Here is a 20,186-nt window from a genome sequence, read left to right as displayed (position 1 = left end):
AAGTTCCTGTTAATAAAAACTGAGGTGACTTTGTTAAGGGCACAGGAGGAACTAACCTGTCCAGGACAGGTAGTACTGTCACAGCATATGATGCTACCAATGAGCAGGGAGAAGGCGATCAGAAATATGTGGCCCGCCCAGCAGAGAATCCGGCTCCCAAGCTCTACTCTTCCAAGGCGGCCTCCCTGTTTCCTGCTTAGAGATTCTGATATGTCTGAGGGAAGTGTTCTGAATTGATTTTAGCAGAAGGAAAACTAAAAAAAAAAAAAAAATTTTCTCAGCTTGTCAATAACCACAGCAATAGTCACTGCCATTTACTTGGTAGGTGTTATGTGCCCGATATTTTATTAGGTGCTTTACATATTTGCCTCATTTTATCTCCCGAAAATCCTGTGAGTTAGGAACATCATCACCATTTTATATGTGAGGAAATGAAGTTTTGGAGAGTTTAAATAACTGTTTAAGGATATACAACTCGTAATGGGAGCCCAGAATTCAGCTGATCCATCCTAGTTGAAGTCATGGCGTTGTAACCACTAAAGTGTTTCATGCATGTAGACCCTCGGTCTCTTAATTAATCATTTTCAGAGAAATTATAACTGCAGAATGTAACATTTATTGCAAAGCTTTTATCTAGCCTGTATTTCTAATGTAGTCATTGAAAATGCAGCTGTATTTACTATAAGGGGAGGGAAAAAACTTATTCTAGGACTTTTATAATTTTTCTGTGCAACATGAACTAGCATGTCAAGTGAATGGTTGTGGAAGTTTCAATGTTTAGAAAATGGGGTATTCTTTAGATTTGAAAGACAACAGAAGGTCACTTAATACATTTCCCTAAGGCAAATCATGAGACTCTTGAATACTGAAAACAAACTGATGGCTGAAGAGGGAGGGGGAAAGAGGAAGGGGGGTGATGGTCATGGAGGGGGGCACTTGTGGGGAAGAGCCCTGGGTGTTCTATGGAAACCAACTTGACAATAAACTATAAAAAAAAAAAATTTCCCTAGACAGGGGCACCTGAGTGGCTCAGTCATTTAAGCATCCAACTTTGGCTCAGGTCACAATCTCATGGTTTGTGGGTTTGAGCCCGGCTTTGGGCTCTGTGCTAACAGCTCAGAGCCTGGAGCCTGCTTCAGATTCTGTGTCTCCCTCTCTCTCTCTGCCCCGTCCCCCTTCCCCTACTTGTGTTGTCTGTCTGTCTCTCTCTCTCTCAAAAATAAAAAATAAAAATAAGTTTCCCTGGGCAATTTTTACAGAAAAGGAGGAAAAGCAAGCATGTCTGCCAGAGAAGCAAAAATGTATAGATTACTAACAATTTTACTATCAGCTCAGATATACTATATAGAGACTAGACTGAAAAATCAAAGGAGCTCACAATATAAGACAAACGTGAGAAAGGGTCCAACCTTGTGGCAGTTAGTTCACATGTCCAGAAGTAATTCCTCTCTAAGTAAATTAGGCCATGAGAATTGGAGGGGGGTGGCAAAAGAGCCACTAGCTTCTGTCCTTAGGTTCCATTTCACTTTGACAAAAAAAGGAAGGAGGAGAAGGGTTTGTGGCTGCCTCGGCAGAAACAGCAATCAATTATGGAGGAAAGCAGTTGACATGTTCAGAGGAGCTTGGTACCATGTAGTTAACTCCCGGGTTTCAAGCATCAAGGCTTAAGAGCTACTGGGTGAGCTGATCAAAGCTATTAGGCCATCCAGAGCAGTCTTTCTGGAGGCTTTCGATGCAGAGGGCAGATAAGCACGGTTACAAACTCCAGATTGAGGCAAATGGCACATGATAATAAAATGAATTAAAGGAAATAGTAGACCACTGGTATTTCAAACCCTCTGTGTTATTGTGAGGTATCCTCTAATTCTAAGTGCAACAAAAGCATTGTCTTTAAGCTAAATAAAAATGACTCACATCTAGGAGCTCTACTCTTTTTCAAATGTTTATGCCTGTTTGTTATGATTAACAAAAGACAAATGTATTGAGAGGAGTTACTTACTGCTTAAGACCTCTAGTCATTATACATGGTCTTCTCAATTAAGGGCCATTAAGTCTGTGAGAATCCAATAATTTTATTAGCTGCACTTAGTTTTCAGCCAAAAGGTCTTGGTTAGTCTTCTTTTCCTGTGGGTTTATTTTAAATTGGCACCTATAACCAGTCTATGTTGCACATGGATAAATATTTGTTTTATTTGAAATTGTTAAATAGAAGTATCTGGAACATCTGCTTAAAAGCGCTTCATTCTAAGGAAAAGACTTCCCCAGGAATCCAAAGCTCCCCAAAGTAATGGCTGGTAGCTTACATTTGTGTAATCTACAAAGGACTGACAAATACGTTTTATCTTCAAATATACACATGCCATTTCAAATCCTTTGTGGAATGAGAGTATGAACAAATAACAAACAAAATTCACAACAACCGAATAAAATAAGAGCTTCCTGAAGCAATTCCCCCCGTTTTCAGTTGAGAGAACCAAGACACAGAAAGGTTAAGTGATATGGCCAAGGCCACAAAAATCCCAAGTGGGAGGGCTGCTACTTGAATGTACATCTTCCAACTCGAAGATTCACATTCATGACATAGCCTATCATGATATCATGGCTGCTTTGTGCCTACTTTACCTTCCAGTACAGGATCCCTAGGATTTTTACATGCTGACAAACATGTGTTATATTTTATATAAGTAGAACAAATATCAGGAGGCTGAATGTAACAATGAGATACATTCTACGCCAAGTGTATTTCTTCATGCACCCAACAGTCATCTCAAACAAACTTGCAAATGATGCAGCATGGGAATACATGTTTTAATATGATTTGCAACTGTATGACAGAGTATCAGAAATGAGCATTGTTTCCAGGGCTTTCTATTAGCTAAAAACAAAACAAAACAAAAACAACCCTCTTGCTACAAGCACTGATTGAGTAAATCTAGCTTGATTCTCCAGAGACCTGAGGATACCTGAAGGTTACAGGGATTTCTGACTTTCAACCCATATGAGTAATTCAGTAATCCCTTGAATGTAGGATAGTCCTAAAACTGTTTTAAATCTTGATCAAAATCTTCTGAGATTTGTGTGAACCAAATTAAGTTTCATACAATCCCCTGTGTTGGATACACACAATGGGGACCACAGAGCTCACTGATCCTGGGGCATCTAAAATTGTCTTTGAGCCATGGGACTGGGCATGATGGCAGTCAGTTCCGTCAAATCCTACTCTTGTGTTCAAAATCATCCAAGAGAAGTGATTGATACTTCATACTTTCTATTTAAAAACTATTCATATTTTAACATGCATATGTGATATTCAGGAGAAAGGAGGAAGGGGAGGAAAATAAGGATTAAGAAGAATAAAAAATGGTAAATTTCTAATATGTGAGATAGAAAAAAGCTAAAATATTAATTTTCAAAGTATTTTAATCCTATTAATAAACTAGGCACTATTCATTTCTATATAATTGAAACATAACTGTGATTCATTTCAGCACAAAGTATTTAAAATTATACTAAGTTCCAGGGGCGCCTGGGTGGCTCAGTCAGTTAAGTGTCAACTTCCACTCAGGTCATGATCTCACAGTTTGTGAATTCGAGCTCCATGTCAATCTCTGTGCTGACAGCTCAGAACCTGCAGCCTGCTTCAGATTCTGTGTCTCTCTCTCTCTGCCTCTCCCCTATTCATTCTCTTTCTCTCTCTCTCAAAAATGAATAAACATTAACAAAATAGTAATAATAAAAATAAAATTATATTAATTACCTTTTGATTCTAAGTTTTTATTTTGGAATCATATTTGTTTCACATTTTCTTTATAATATCCCTATGAAGACCTTGAAAGCTTTTCTGTAGAACTGACACAGAAATTACTCAAGTATCTCTTATTTCTCTTTTTTGGTAACCACTAGTTAATTAATTTTTGTTGAATCACTCTGTTTATACACTGCTTTTAATTTTATCTCACTCCTCAAACTTCAGTTGCACATTGTAGGCAAACTGATAAGGAAAAAGTAGATCTTAAAGAAAATCAATCCATATTTTTCATTCACATGGTTTTTCTTCTATACATTTTTTAAAAATGTTTTATTTATTTTTGATACAGAGAGAGACAGAGCATGAAAGAGGAAGGGGCAGAGAGAGAAGGAGACATAGAACCGGAAGCAGGCTCCAGGCTCTGAGCTAGCTGTCAACACAGAGCCTGACACGGGGCTCCAACCCACGAACGTGAGATCTGACCTGAGCTGAAGTCGGAGACTTAACCGACTGAGCCACTCAGGCACCCTCTTCTATACATTTTTTAACATTTATTTATTTTTGACAGATAGAGAGACAAAGTGTGAGCAGGGGAGGGGCAGAGAGAGAGGGATACACAGAAACTGAAGCAGGCTCCAGGCTCCGAGCTGACAGCCTATAGCCCAATGCAGGGCTTGAGCTCATGAATCACGAGATCATGACCTGAGCAGAAGTCGGATAGTTAACTGACTGAGCCACCTACGTGCCCCTCTTCTATACAGTTTTATATACTCTTTCTGATTCCTGCTCATACTGAACTCTCCAAAGAGCCCTAGACACATAATTGTACTAGCTGGCTACGTGATTTCTGACATTTCTAGCAGGGATTGAATTATAAATAAATGTATCTGATAGTTTTCCAGGACTTGAAACAATTAGATCACAGATGGCTGGAATCACAAGTTCCTTTGTGTGTTTTTAGTGATTTTTGCTTCATTGTCATTTAGTGCTCTCACTGTATCTCTAGTTATCCACTCTGAGTGGGAATCGGACTGTTAATAACGAGAAAGAAATGCACTTGAGGAGACATAGGAAGTAGTGGGGGGATAGGTGTGGGTTGTCATTGAAAGAAAAAAAAAAGCAAGAGAAAGAACTATGTTCATGTTCTAACTTAATGACAATTTCTGGGCCAAGGATGAACACAGAGATGTGACAACCAGATTGTCACATAAAGGTACACAGCGATCCCACTGATTTCAGGCTCTAAATACCTGCCTTCTGCTCCTTACAGGAAGTATCACGGCAAGGCTATGGATGCTTTCACTGAGACATTTTAAATTTCAGTACTGCTGATGTCTTATCTAAATCTCACCATTCTGCATTGTCCACAGATGAAGAACTCCAGAAACAGAAAGAGAAGACAGAGAGACCTGTAGAGAGAGGTAAGAAATGAGCAGACACAGATTAAAAGGCTGCAGGGCTGAAGGAGGCTCACGGGAAAATGTGAGGAGGGAGAAAGGTACAGCAAAACCAAATAGAAAAAAGAACATGGAAACTTACAATTCAGAAACATAGGGTAATAAGCAATCAGAAGAATTAGTATAAGCATTTAATCCCTTAAAAATCCTTTCCTTCTTTATCCTATGAGAATAATTTCATCACTAAATAAAATAATTCAGCAAAATGTAGCTTGAGAGTAAATTTTTGTTTGCTTGAGTTTCATACAAAAAGATTAACATTGTCTACACCTCATTTTTTTCTCATTTTCTAGAGATTTAGGGTATGTCTTCCAGATACATTACAGTTATTCATATTTATCATGGATAAGCATAACAATATTAGAAGGCAAGTTTGAACATACAAAAACAAAATTAGTTGTTAGCAAATAAATAACCAAAAAGAGAAATTATTTAAATAACAATAAATTTCTCACTGACGTTCAGTTCTTATTTTTGTTGTACTGTTTTTACAACCTGCCTTTGAAGATTTCATCATTTCCCTCAGGATCTGGCCTGGCGGACACTAGAAGAACGCAACATCTCAGTGAACCATTCTTTATGACGGAGTTCCCAAGATTCAGATGTATGGCTGAACCATTTAACTCCCTACCACAATTTTGCATTCCTCTTTCCAGAGCAGAAATTATTCCCAAAAAGCAGCTACCCAGACAGGCCACATGTGCCAGCCTCTCCTGTACCTAGGTGGGAATGGGGCTCATTCTTGGTGTCAATTGATGGGTCAATTGAAGGCCAAGCTGGTGAAGAAGTGACCTGCCCTGACACCCCCTCTCCCTAACGGACAGCTAGTTGCAGAGCATCTATAGAGTGGCAAAGCCACACTCTGGAAGGAAGCGAGGTCACAGAATCAACATGTGTAGGAAAGCCCACCAGTTAGCCAGGGACACCAGCTGGACTGTTACATGATTTAAAAATGAAAGTTTTGATTGTTCAAAACCATTGCAAACTTGTCGTTTGTTTGCTGGAGCAGCTGGCGTTACCCTGGCTCATAAAGGGGTGAAAGGCTGCTCAGTAGATCGAGATCTCCGCTCGTTCGTTCACATGCGACTTAACACGGGTCCTCACCAAATTGTATCCTACGTTACACAGTTGTATAAGACATAGACCTAAGATATAAAAATCCTTAATGTCCCAAGTTATAAAAATCAAATAAAAACATTCACATCTGAAAGTAGGATAGCAAAAGCTCATCATTATTCGTACTTCCCAGAAACAGAGCAAAGATAGACCCCATCACTCGCTACTTTAAAAATATAGAATCTCCGATACGTCGGCCAGTTGCCACCAATCCAACAAAGATAAAAGCACAATTGCCTCCTGTTTTGACCAAGGACACATAAATAGACAATGCAATGTTAAATAAATATAATCTTATGCCAAGAACGAAGCAACGTAAAATAAATATACTCACTTTGGCATAGTAAATGGGAATTAGAGTCAAAACCCCCTCAGGCCATACACACATATCTTAGAAGGAATTGATAATGTTTCTCTTACTATGTGCATAAATCGGGCCCTGTCACATTTCTGATTGGCCACATAAGAAATGGAACAGGTAAACCTGAAGACACTCAACCATGACAAAGAATGAACGCTTCTGTACCAAAAATGGCCTGCAATGCTTCTGACCAACAGTGACAACTCTAATTATTAGTAATACTTTCACTTTGATATCTGCTGGTCAGGTAGAAAACTGACTTTCCAGCCATGTGCTCTGGGAATCAGAACAGAAACTGGACAGCCTGTAAGATTACAGACCACCCTGGTCTCACCAAATCAGTCCTCTCTTACTTTATGCACTGATACTCTGCCACACAGCAAGGGCTTTCAAATAGTTTTAACATCACTGCTTCACACTCCACAAGTCAATTAAGATCAATTTTTTGGATCCATTACTGGCTTCTTAAGGTACAAATTTGAAAATATATGAATTGGTTTCATAAAGTAGCCATATGTGACTGCTTATATAGGTATGTATGCATATATTTGACCCTGTAAAGTTGAAAATACACTTTACTGCAGTAAGTCCCTATTCATACTCTTAGAGTGATTGAGGAAAAAATTCCTTTTTAAAAAAATTAAGTTTACTTATTTATTTTAAGAGAGAGAGACAGACAGAGAGAGAGAATCCCAAGCAGGCTCTGCACTGTCACTACAGAGCCCCAAATGGGGCTCAATCCCAGGAAGCATGAGATCATGACCTAAGCCAAAATCAAAAGTCAAACACTTAATCAACTGAGCCACCCAGGTGCCTGGAGGGAAAAACTCTTAGTAGGAAAGGTACAAAGTGGAAAAAGGAGCCAACAGCTATGGCCTGGCTTCAGTAAGCGGTAAATCCACATGGTAGAGCCACAGAGAACACAACACAGCAACCTGATGGGGCGTAGGAGGGGCAAAGATGAGAGGAAGTAGGGTTGAGGGGCTAAGTGCCTCGCCTGCTGAGACAGAGGATATGCCATTGTCAAGAAACTGAGGATGAAGACTCCTGATTGCAAGGGTTCACAGCTGCCTGAAAAGGTCACCGAGGCCCACAGAATGGCAGCCCCCCCCCCTGCAAGCCCTCCCTCTCCTCTCCGCAGGCTGTCCATTCACAAAGATTCATACTCTCAGCAGAACTGGAAATTTCATGGTCTTTTATCTTTCAGCTCAAAAGTTAAGCCCCTTCAACAATAAGCTTTTGTACTTTAGTTTATATTTACTAATGCCTTTTCTTAGACTACAAGCGTTCACAGGCAAGCCTCTCTCTAGGGATAATTTTTTTCAAGTCAAATACATTGTGCAGTGACTGAGGGACTAGGAAAGTAGCAGTGGTCCTAACATTCACCCACCCTTTAGTTACCCCTCTCTTTCATACTTTCTCTCAGCCCCGTTCCCCAAATACATACAACCAAGAAAAAAGTTACATATACCATCCCACGTATAAATTTTCTTTTTGCAACATCTTTTCTCTGGAGTTTTGTCTTTGATTTTGTTTTAACTTAAGTTCTCAGAATTTTGAAAATTTTTCTAGACTCCAATCCGAAGTTGGGGTCTAGTCACATTCGAGTCACTAGCAGGGACACAACAGATCACTGGATCTCTCAAGGTTTAAACTTCCTTAGCAGTTAAAGAGGGTATTGAATTAATAGAGTCTAAAGTCCATTTTACTTACAAGTTCATTATTCAACCACTTTAGCAAATAAAGCTAATCTATAAAGATTGTTTAACAGAAGACTTTAAAAACTCAGTTGAGGGGCGCCTGGGTGGCTCAGTCAGTTGAGCATTCAGCTTCCGCTCAGGTCATGATCTCACGGTTCCTGGTTTCGAGCCCCACATCAGGCTCTGTGCTGACCACTAGGCTCAGAGCTTGGAGCCTGCTTCAGATTCTGTGTCTCCCTCTCTCTCTGACCCTACCCTGTCTGCACTGTCTCTCTGTCTCTCAAAAATAAATAAAAAGCATAAAAATTTTTTTAAAAACCTAACAACTCAGTTGAGCACTTGCTTATGTACCAGAACATTCTACGGAAATGCCTGCCTTTGTCTTGTTCTGTCATTCAAAGGAAGAAATAGGATGACTTTACAGTCTCTTCTCCTGGGCTCTTAAGATTATGGCTGTATCCTGAACCAGGAATACCAGCATATCAAAGAAACTTCCATCATTACAACTTCACTGTAGGCCTAGATGAAAAAATTGATCACTACGAAAGATCATTTAAAGGGAAAGTGGTCTGTCCATTCTTCTAGATTCTACAATGGTGTCTACAGATCAGGTCAGACTTCTGGAAGGCCACATTACAAGGTCATATTATCTTAGGAACCCATGGAATGTCTTTGCAAGTCACTAGCTTTTATCCAAACTTCATTGCAAACATAGTTTTAAAAACCATCTGAAATTTAGGAGGACATTAGCAGTAATACTGTCATTTGTAGCCATCAAGTTCTTTGTAAAGAGTTCATTCATTTCACCAATGCCAGGCAAGAATCTTCTTTATGCCAGACATTGTTGTAAGTACAGGGATAAAGACATCAACCACACCAAAAAGTTTATTCTCTCACGGATGAAATCTAAAATTCAAACACAATAATAAATGGAGGACTCCTCACCCCCCATTCCTAACAAGGTTGCCTCCTTCCTGTCACTTAGGCTCATATCAAGTCTCCCCCTCCAAGAAATCTTCCCTCAGTTTTCTAAGTGTGCCCCCCAATGCCAGAACTCCACATTCCCTATTGTTTTCAGCATGAAGAAAAAACATTCTTACTCCTAATAGTTTTTAAAATATCTTTATATATTCACATACACCAAATTCTACAAAGAAATTGAGGCCATTCACTGAGTATTACAAAGTGTCCTCAAAGTATTTCCTCTAAATCTCTAATGCAAACATTTTTTAAAGGGATTGCCAGGACTGTTTGTCATTCTCAAAGATACCTCTGCTTTTTATGTAGCTTGTAACCAACCACATATGGAGAGTTCCTGGCCTCCTTGGCTTCTGGATTTTGTTGTTGTTGTTGTTATTGGTTTTTTAAATTTTGTTTTTGTTTTTTTTCTTTTTATCAATATTTTACTTCTAAGACATGTGGTTCCTTAAAACAGGGAGAGAAGATAAGTATTTTGGAAGATACAACTTGAGATCTAAGAAAGTTTTAGAATAGAAGTTTGTTTACAATAGTGATGGGAGGACTCATAAAACTTACAAATTTAAATTACTTCAACCAAACTATGCTATCATCTTGGCTCTTCCTTTTACAGTATTTTTGCAGCCAGGAGACCAAACCTGCACAAATCTCCAAAAGAAGACTTGAAAAAAATAATAAATCAAGCCATGAGGAGGAGAAAGGGGGAAAAAAGTTAAGAGGCAGCTTTAACACAGAAAAGAAATATTTATTCCACCAAATTCTCATGAGAATTCTAAATTATTAAATCTCTGAGTACACCTGATTTATGAACAGGATAACACAGCCCCTAGCCAAAATCATTTTTAATAAAAAGCAGGAAACCTCCTGAAGTTCCTCTCAGACTTAATATCAAACACAGCAGCCACACATGCACGTTTCCCCATCAAACACAGACACAGCGCAGCGCAGTCCTCTGGCAGCCAGCGGTGGGGAGCCGGCAATACAAACAAACAGGGTGTGTGAACAGTGGGAGGGGTCCGCCCTCACATCTAGACAAAGCAGCCAATGGAAATGAACCGCAGGCTGAAATGATGTCAATGAGGAAGGGAAAGGAGTTCAAGAAAGACTCATTTTTATCTAAATATGATAAAGCAGTCAGCTCACACTCCTGGTCAAAACATTGAGCTTCCTGACTGACTTAATTTGAGAGAGCAACACAACTGTATTTTTGTGTTGAATTTTATGCATAAATTTAGAATATGCCGAAGGAATGGAAACCAACATGAGAAACAGAGGCTAGTAATGAAATAATCCGACATGTGGCCATTCTCATTCTGCAAAAAAGTAGTAAACGTCTAAAACATGCATAAAAATATGATTCAAATATTTTTCAACAAATATTTGGTTCAACAAAAAGAAAAATGTCAAGAAAAAAGGTATATTTTTCTTTTTCATGTATGTTTGCTTAGGAATTGTGTTTAATACCATGTTTGTAACCTATGTGGTAAGGGATTTTTTTCTCAGGAATATAAATGCAACTAGCTGGAGATATATAAAATAATTAACTTCATATTTAATCCCATATGGGGAGGTTTCAACAATTATAAGGATCACAAGGAAATATTTTTTCATGTTTCCCTTGATATTTCCATTAATATTTTGGCATTTGGTGTTTAGTTAAAAAATATTCTGGAAAATAGACAATCATTATGAGAAGTAATGAGTACAGAGATTAAAAAAGAAAGGCCAAGAGAGGAAAAGACAAGACTTAGGTCACTGGCAGGCACCTCATAGGTTACTTTGATAAGTCAGTATTTTCAAAATCTGAAAGAAGAAAATAAGTTAATATTTAACTATAGTATACAGGGTAGAAAATTTTCAGAGTAAAAGGGTTTAACTATACATGTAGAATATATTTTTATATAGAGCAAATTGTAAAATAATACTATCAAGATAATTTGAAAATTATGAACTTTAAATTTTCCTCATAGTCATGAAAAGCCAAGAGTAGAAACTACCACCCTACAAATTTTATACTTATTTATTCAGAGAATTTATTAATTATATTAATTTGTCCAGAGAAAAAAAGTAATAATTAAGGCCATCTTTCTGTCTAGATAAGAATATAAAAGCTTCCAATAAAAACTATATAGTAATTGACTGATATGTTAATAAAGGTAAACAGAACAGAATAGATCACTTTGAAATACAACAGTCTATAATGTAAAAACAATATATAACAATTGGCATAATTTATGAGTATTATAAACTAAGTAAATATCATAAACTAAGGGATAATATGACTATTCAATAAATGCTTGGATATTGGAAAACTGGGGGGAAATCAAAAGCCTACATTCGTTATGTTATGCTAAAGGAAATCCATTCCAGATAAGTTAAAAAGCTTAATGTCTGGGGTGCCTGGGTGGCTCAGTAGGTTGAGCGTCTGGCTTTGGCTCAGGTCATGATCTCATGTTTCATGGGTTCGAGCCCTGCATCAGGCTCTGTACTGACAGTTAGCTCAGAACCTGGAGCCTGTCTTCCAGTTCTGTGCCTCCCTCTCTCTCTGACCCTCCCCTGCTCACGCTGTCTCTCTCTGTCTCTCAAAAATAAATAAATTTAAAAAAATAAAAAGCTTAATGTCAAAAAGAAATCAGAAACAAACAGAAAATATGAATGATATTTAAATGATCCAAGGATGAAGAAAGGCTTATGATTTCAAACCAATATATAGATATTATATATTAGAAAACATTTAAATGTAGTAAAGATACATATTTAACTTATTAAATTACTGCACGTATATTCAAAGTTCTATAAGCCAAATCATAAAGTTTGGTTACAGGAAAAACTGAAACCAATCAATGTAATCAATAATTAGTACCCACAATATGAATTATGTTGGGGTGCCTGGATGGCTGAGTTGGCTAAGTGTCTGACTTCAGCTCAGGTCATGATCTCAGTTTATGAGTTGGAGCCCCATATTGGGCTGTGTGCTGACAGCTCAGAGCCTGGAGCCTGCTTCAGATTCTGTGTCTCCCTCTCTCTCTGCCCCTCCCCTGCTCACACTCTGCCCGCTCTATCAAAAATAATCATTAAACATTTAAAAATTTAAAAAAAAAGAATTCTGTTGAAACACAAATATTCATGCCCCAAAATGGCAACCACATACAACTACCAAACCTGGGGTAAGTATTAAGCCTTATATGTGATTTTAAAAATGTAATTTAAAACAGTGAGCTATAACTTTTGCTTTTCAACTGACAAAGATTTTTGTAAATTATACTCAGCGCTGATTAAGTGTTCTTAACTATTGCTATTGAGTGAGGAAAGGAATGTACCCACTTTGGAAAGCAACTTGGTAATACAAAAGAGACTTTTTAAAATATTTCATCTCCTTGAAATAGTAATTCTCTTTTAGCAATATTCTTAAGAAAAATAAAGGAATAAACACAAATATTTATATGTTAAATATATAATACAGTATTATAACCCTAAAAGAAATTGGAAACATTTTAATGTTCCCAGAAACATGAGTAATTGTTGATATACCTACCCAGTGAAATATTATTTCACCATGGTGTTTAGGAAGATTTTAGAGATCTAGGAAAATCTAATGAAATGACTTAAATGAAAAAAAGCAGTATAGGGGTGTCTGGGTGGCTCAGTCAGTTAAGTGTCTGGCTTCAGCTCAGGTCATGATCTCACAGTTTGTGGGTTCAAGCCCCACGGCAGGCTCTGTGCTGATAGCTCAGAGCCTGGAGCCTGCTTCAGATTCTGTGTCTCCATCTGTCTCTGACCCTCCCCTGCTCACGCGCTCGCTCTCTCTCTCTCTCCCTCTCTCTCTCTCTCTCTCAAAAATAAATAATAAACTTCAAAAAATAAGCTAAAGCTGAGCTTGAGATACAGCACATCTAGAGGCAGGACAGACACCATGGTGCTATCAAGCTGCTGGGGATATAGCAGTAAATGACAGGGACTCTGTCCCTGGCCCCCACAGGGGAAACAGACAATAAACAAACAAATAAATCCAAAATGTAATGCCAAACACACAAAGAAAAATGCATATGTAGTAATGTGATGCAATCCATACATGCATGGCACAAACACACACACATAACCATGGGGGAGGGGAAGCAGAACATCAGAACAGTAATGGTGCTTTTATTTTATGTAATTTTCAGATAATAGGTGGCTTTACTTTTCTTCTACATAATTTTTGGTATTTTAAAATGTGACTATTTATTTATTATTAAAATAATGGGGGAAAGACCACACACTGTTATGGGAAAATACCATGAAAATCCAATTTTTACTTTTAAGTTTTCTAATAGGGTACAGGATACACAGAACGAAGTTTCCCTTTCAATTACTTGATTAAATGGATCATCTGCCCATAATTGCTAGGTGGAAATTTATACCCTAGCCACTTAAAAATGGGACGGACAAGATGTGTCTGTTAGGAGAAATATGAGAACAGGACAGTCAGGATGTCCCGTGTTCTTACCTGCCCCTGGGATTGAAGATGTAGAGGCGGGGAGGTCAGGCCAAGACGTGAGGGAAGTCTGCAAGGAGATGCCTTAGAGATGGTAATAGCAGGAGCAGAAGTAGCCTGTCTTTTGGAGAACAAGAAACTGGCCCTGGCTCGTCAGACTTGCACCATAAACTTGATGGTTTGAAAACACCTACATATCAGGCTGAAGCTGTCCCCGCACTGTGTGCAGAGTTCAGTTGTGGCCCAACAAAAAGACAAAGGGCTCCATGTTCCAGAGAGCAATGTTGTTGAGTTCAGTCTGCATCTGTCTTCCTCCCAGCATTTGCCACTGATCACCTCTCCTTGGCCAGGGGCCACACTTAAAATATTTAACCTTTCTTCCACCAGACCCCGAGCAGCTACAAACCAGCCTCCTCTTGCTATCTATCTCACTCACTTCTTTTGTCATTTTCTGGCTCAAAATGAAGTTAATCGTGACTTCCATATCAATTTCTCTTTTGCTTGCCTCAGGCCAGAATATGGGAAGCGGGATTTTGATTGTTAGACAATATCAACATGGAAAAATTAAATATTGTTCCCCCCAAAGAGATATCAGAACTATTTTAAGAATCTTTGTTATCTGTAAAAATGTTAGAGAACATAAAAAGTAGCTACTTCCTTACAGTACCCTAACATTTCAGCATTTCCTAGTCCTAAAGTTTCTGCTTTATTCTTGTAACCAAATGACCTTCAATAAACAACCTGGAATAGATTATTTAATTCAGCTAGCCTAGGACCCCTTTCATTATGTGTTTGAAAAACAGCTTTAGAGAAAGTCGAATGCAGGCAAATGTTAATGCTTTTATACATTTGAAAAAGCAGTTTTGCTCCCTTCTCAAATAGCATACAGGTCACTCCTAATGATTACATTCTTTCCCCAGCTAATTTCGAGGCTAAAATCTTGCCATATCCATCACTCTTACGTTTGTAGTCAACAACACTAAGTGTTTGAAAAGAGGATCAGAAAAGGATCAGTATTTTAAATATAAACAAATGTAAATACAGACAAATTAATCCATCTCTCTGGCTTCAATTCTTTAGCTTTACAATGAAAGGGATAGAAAATTTGATGACCACTTTCCTCCCAATTCAAAAACCCCAGACTTTTGTGATATATTTTCCAAAGGTCAAGTTTACTGTGTGTTTAATTGTGATAATGAGTTGGTCTAATAAACTAGGCCAGCCATGCCATCGTGTCGATGGAAGATGGTAAATGGGTGGAGAACTATTTATTTGGGCACACAGATAACATGAAAACTGAAACAACTTTATAATTTAGAGACATCATCACATCCTTTGCTGTCTTCCCATAAGAGAATGACCATGGCATTAGAATGTCAAGGAAGAAGAAAAAGGTGACATCATGAAAGGCTAAAAGGAGAGATACTTTGGAGGAGGTGGGACATGAGAGGTCTATATAAAGCTGCGTGATGGGGCAATCAACGGCTCTAGAAGTGACTCTGCTCAAAGTCATGCATTCTAATCTTTAGTCTTTCTTATTTTGTGATATATGAGTACATATCAAAAGCTTTAGGTTTATGTATTATGAAACGTCTGAATGCTATGCCACAGAATTAATTTCATAAATTATCTTCCCTGTAACATTGTATATCTCACTATATGAAATGGCTGCCATGGTATTTGATCACTGCATTCTCAACTATTATGTATCAGTATTGATTATTATTAAGGTTTTGTCATAGACAGCGGTCTCTATCTGTTCCACACATCTAATTTTAAGAGAGAGAAAGAGAGAGAGAGAAAATGAGAAAAGGGACAAATGAGAAAATGACACAGTAGTAAACAGCTAGGAAAACCAGCTGACCATTAAAAACTATGAGTGCATCTCCTTAGAAAACCAACAAAGTACTATAGGTTTTTGAAAAAAAAAAAAACCCTCCAGTATGAGAGATTAGCATGCCTGTGGGGCACCTACCTGGCTCAGTCAGGTAAGTGTCTGACTTTGGCTCAGGTCACGGTCTCGCAGCTTGTGGGGTCAAGCCCTGCGTCTAGCTCTGTGCTGACAGCTCAGAGCCTGGAGCCTGCTTCGGATTCTGCGTCTCCCTCTTTCTCTGCTCCTCCCCAGCTCATGCTCTGGTGCGCTCGCGCTCTCTCTCTCTCTCTCTCTCTCTCTCTCTCTCTCTCTCTCAAAAGTAAACATTTAAAAATTAAAGAAATGTCTAACTCTGAGAGAATTTCTGATTCCCGCTGCAAAGTATTTCAAACAAGGGTGTCTTTTACCTTGTTACAAGACTTTCGAACCCAACATTTAAGCAGTACACAAAAGAGAAACATTTTGGCCACAGTTATAAATCCTGATCTGATAATCCCACTTTGATTACAAATGAGCTAATGGCATGTTTCATAACAAAAATAAGAAGAAAATGGTCTACCATTAACTAAGTGTCCTTACTGAGCAAAGTATCATCAGACACATCAGTATATTATTTCTAATTCTCATAAAAACTCTGCAAGGTAAGCATTAGAATATCCATTTAATAGATGGCTAAAGGAATGAACATACATTTTTTAAAGTTATTGCAAATCAATCTCTCTCTCTCTCTCTCTCTCTCTCTCTCTCTCTCTCTCTCTCCCCTTTCCTTCTTCTTTTTTCTCCTTAGGTAGGCAACATAAAATATTTATCATTATAAATAAATTAATTAAATTCAGCAGGACTACCGGAAATGTCTAATGCTTAAAGTAATAGACTGATCAGAGAAGATAGCTCTCCGCACAGGCAATTCCCTCATAGTACATGTCTAGACTCTTGAGAAAAATAAGAAACACATAGAAAAAGACTAGTATGAACAATAACCTGCACCACACAAGTTTATAGACCATTTTATGCCTTCTCTAGGCACATATGATAAAAAAAAAAAAAAGCAGAATTCAGGATTCATCATCACACACATTACTGATCACCCAACAAGTGTATTAATACCTATATCTCTCCAGGTGCACTCCACATATCCCTAGATCCCATATCTCAGATGACCCCACTGAATTAGATTCCACAGCATGGATCTAAATATAGATCTCCAGGTCTAATAATGAAGCTCTTCACATAGTAGGCATCAGTCTGGCATCATTCCCTCCATTTGTCCATTCAAACTTCTTACCACTTCCTGAGACAACTCAAAAAGTTTTAGTCCTATCTAATGTCCCAATCTTCATGATATCTAGAAACTGGCTGTAAAAATCCCTTTTCCTGTGTCTGTGTTCTTGACACTTTTTCTTCCTGAGACAGAGCCCCTGTCTAAATCTCTCTCCCTGGGTCATGTTCCCAAATGATATCTTCATGTCAAACTAGGTAATGGCAAGTCATTTATATGAATCATAGTACATACTAGAGTTGAAAGGAAACTCAGAATTTGATACTCTCCCATTTCTTTTCCAGGGCTGAGAAATCAGAGGCCCAGAGAAGATAAATATATAGCTATGATCAAAAAATTACATATCTCTGGAGCCAGAACTAGAACTTTAGTCACTTGACTCCAGGTAGAGAGCTCTTTCCACAACACCAAAGTGAATGTCACTGTGCTTGGCAGTCCCAGTGGGTTCCCATTCCAAAATACTGGCATTGCTATTTCCCTCTCTTCTGTAACCCACCCTTCCCTAGAATACCAGATTTTTGAAAGTCAGATCTTTGACACGTCTTATTTGAAATTTTATCAAATATTTGGATTCTATTTGACCTTAAAACTTAAGAAAGGGTTTCCTTTAACTACCTAGCATGTTGACATCCCTCCCCAATAACACAGACTAGTGGTGTAGTACATGTTTCCCCATATTGGTTCCTGGTATATTCACCAACCTAAAAATAGAACCAAAATATTATAGAATTAGAAGCAAACTTAGGCATTGGTCTGCCTCATTTTTCCATCTGAATATCTAAAGAATCATGGCTAAATGGCAAGTTGTTTTATCTCTATTTTGGGATTTCTAGTGCCTAATGAAATTCTCTTATTTCAATACTTTTGAATATAATTTTATCTGAAAATGAAATTTCTTCTCATTTAACTTGATTTCATTTGCTCTTCCTCTGGCATAGAGAATAAATAATTCCATCTTTTTCATTAAAAGAAAAAAATAAGACAACGCTATTTTTTAGGAGGATATGAACACCACGTTATTCATCCATTTTCTCTACAGGTTAGTTCATATCTTTCGGCTGGGGCGATATGGCCATCATGATGCTTTTTCTCGAATTTTCTATCACGTGATTTGCCACCATGTCTGAGTGTAATAATGGTTTGGATCCAGGAGACAATTAACATTTCAAAGACATTTGCTTTTATTGAAAATAAACATATAAAAGAAGACTAAAATGTGAGTTTTTGGATTATAACTCTCTTTAAACTGTTCATATGACACAAAAGGAAGATCCACTGAACCTGCCAGCAGGTATATCTTCCCTAAACACAGCTTCATATACCAAAAACTTGCAACATACCTCCACTTATCACATCCCATTGGCTCTGGATCAGGTCCAAAACTCTTGTAATGGAGGTTCTTCCTATGCCAGCATCCACATCTTCCTACCATTTTGTCTTCTACATTTTGTTATAATCTTTTGCTTTAGCTAGAGCAGTCTACACATTATTCCTTGGAACCATGGTTTTGTGTATGCCCATCCCCTGTTGAGATAGTTTTATACCTCTATTCTACCTTTGGAAATCCTACTCTTCTTCCAATTTCCTCTTCCATAGCAAAGTTACTTTCTTAGTCATTACAACACTTTGTACACCCATGGATCCCTTCTGCTTTGCCTCTCAAAATGACATGCTATAAAGAGTATGAGCTCTGAAGCCAAACAGTCTGTGCATCATATCACATTATATCAAACATGGATTATAATCCTAATCTTCTCATGTACTAATAACATGGCCATGAAAAGTTACTTCACTTCTAAGAGCTTTAACTTTCTCAACTGAGGAATGAAAATAAAGTACACCATCTTACTAAAAATAATCTGAAGTGCTATCTTGTAAGCCATCTATTACTCAGATTTAAAAAACACTGTTTATATTTTTAATGAAGGCTGTGCATTTTTAAGTTAGGCATAAATTATTTTTAAAAAACATTTAGTTGCAAACTAACACTTGTGTTCTCCTGTTTTATTTATTTTATTTTATTTTTCATTTTTTAAATAGCTTATTGTCAAATTGGTTTCCATATAACACACAATGCTCTTCCCCACAAGTGCCCTCCTCCATTGCCACCACCTCCCTTCCACCTCCTGCTCCCCCTTCAACCTTTGGTTAGTTTTCAGTATTCAATAGTCTCTCAGGTTTTGCATCCCTCTCTCTCTCCAACTCTCTTTCCCCCTTCCCCTCCCCATGGTCCTCCATTAGGTTTCTACTGTTCTCCTGTTAGACCTATGAGTACAAACATATGGTATCTGTCCTTCCCCGCCTGACCTATTCGCTTAGCACGACACCCTCGAGGTCCATCCACTTTGCTACAAATGGCCAGATTTCATTCTTTCTCATTGCCATGTAGTACTCCATTGTATATATATATACCACATCTTCTTGGTACATTCATCGGGTGATGGACATTTAGGCTCTTTCCATGATTTGGCTATTGTTGACAGTGCTCTATGAACATTGAGGTACATGTGCCCCTACGTGTCAGCACTTCTGTATCCCTTGGATAAATCCCTAGCAGTGCTATTGCTGGATTATAGGGGAGTTCTACTGATAGCTTTTGCAATCCCCATCAAAATTGAACCAGTGTTCTTCTCAAAGCTAGAAGAAACTATCCTAAAATTCGTATGGAACCACAAAAGACCCCAAATAGCCAATGTTATATTGAAGAAGAAAACCAAAATGGGAGGCATCACAATCCCAGACTTTAGCCTCTACTACAAAGCTGTCATCATCAAGACAGTATGGTATTGGCACAAAAACAGACACAGAGACCAATGGAATAGAATAGAGAACCCAGAACTGGGCCCACAAATGGACAGCCAATTAATTTTTGACAAAGCAGGAAAGAGTATCCAATGGAAAAAAGACTACCTCTTTAGCAGGTGGTGCTGGGAGAACTGGACAGCAACATGCAGAAGAATGAAACTAGACTTCTTTCTTACACCATACACAAAAATTAACTCAAAATGGCTGAAGAACTTGAATGTGAGACGGGAAACCACCAAAACCCTCAAGGAGAAAAAAACCTCCTAGACATCCACCGCAGCAATTTCCTACTCGACATATCCCCAAAGGCAAGGGAAATGAAAGCAAAACTGAACTCTTGGGACTTCATCAAGATAAAAAGTTTCTGCAAGGCAAAGGAAACAATCAAGAAAACT

General features: G+C 38.1%; 1 protein-coding gene across 6 annotated transcripts in view; it reads right to left on the bottom strand.

The window, feature by feature from the left end:
• SLC7A11 (solute carrier family 7 member 11) overlaps window positions 1-20,186 on the bottom strand; it is a 165,918-nt gene that overhangs the window by 110,211 nt on the left and 35,521 nt on the right. The gene's annotated exons all lie outside the window — the stretch shown is intronic.

This window comes from Suricata suricatta, chromosome 1, assembly GCF_006229205.1.
Source record: "Suricata suricatta isolate VVHF042 chromosome 1, meerkat_22Aug2017_6uvM2_HiC, whole genome shotgun sequence".
Taxonomy (NCBI): Eukaryota; Metazoa; Chordata; class Mammalia; order Carnivora; family Herpestidae; genus Suricata; species Suricata suricatta.
The sequence above is the reverse complement of the archived record's forward strand: the minus strand, read 5'-3'. Positions and strand labels throughout refer to the sequence as shown.